Source organism: Apteryx mantelli, chromosome 15 (assembly GCF_036417845.1).
Source record: "Apteryx mantelli isolate bAptMan1 chromosome 15, bAptMan1.hap1, whole genome shotgun sequence".
NCBI lineage: Eukaryota > Metazoa > Chordata > Aves > Apterygiformes > Apterygidae > Apteryx > Apteryx mantelli.
This window is the reverse complement of record NC_089992.1, coordinates 12,310,070-12,311,126: the sequence shown is the minus strand read 5'-3', so window position 1 is coordinate 12,311,126 and position 1,057 is coordinate 12,310,070.

The window sequence follows — 1,057 nt, the reverse complement described above, 5'->3', positions numbered from 1 at the left end:
TGAATTTCGGAATCGAGGTTTCTTTACTCTGATTGCAAGAACTCGTAGAATGAGGTCTCAACGTGGTTTTTAGTGCCCCCTTCTGGCTCATCAGTCCTAGGAAAATAAGTAAACTGGCCCTCAGACATGTCAACAGGTCCCTGAGCGAGGTGACACATACAGGAGGATTTAACTGACTTTCCAAAAAGCGTGTGGAGAATTTGTCCCTTTAACCTAACCCAAAGCAAAAATTCTGCAAGAACCGAATGGAGTCCTGTCGACTGTAATGGTGCGAGCACAGCCCGTACGCTTGGACAGGAGGCCCCAGATCTGCCTCCACATGTAGGAGAAGGAAATTCAGTTGTTTTCTGAACTTAGTATGGGACAGTCTGTCCCATACTAAATGGATCTGTTTCAGTGGAGATTTGAGGATTCAGTCCTGTAATAATTCTGAGGTGATGCTAATTCTTTGCAAGCTCATTATTTGCATTTTCTCCAAAGACATTCTGGGGAAGTCAAGGGCAAAAAATAATGAACACAATGTTGTTACAAATATTCATCTTATTGTCTAGTTGGCCTTACCATCTCCAGAAACAGCAAAGGAGAATTTTGTGACTGATACCTTTCCTGAAGGATGTAGGCTGGGGGATCTACCCTTCACAGCGGTACCGGAGGATGCGTGCCACAATACTTTTGTGGAGAATCTGAGTCTGAGCGTGTTGTGGCTTGGTTGAAAGAAAACTAGGAAAAACATTTCAGGGACTGACGTTATCAGGATCAACGCGAGTCCAGGTTAAGGCCAGAGCTGCCTGGCAGAGGCAGGAGCAGCAAGGGTTTAGGATCACTTTGGAGTCGCGGTCCTGTTTTCAGGCCAGTCACCAGCTCCTGTCTTTACGACCCCAAAGCATGGCTAAACCCTTGCTCAGACGGGTCGGCATCGCCCGGGAGCGCAGGCTGAGCCCCAGCAGCCACGGGGCGGTAAGAGCTGCCCCTGGGGCAAAAAGGAGCCTCCACCGCAGCCGTGTGAGCGGCAGGGCCCCCCTCCTCCCTCCCTCGCTCTTAGGCTGCCCGCAGGGAG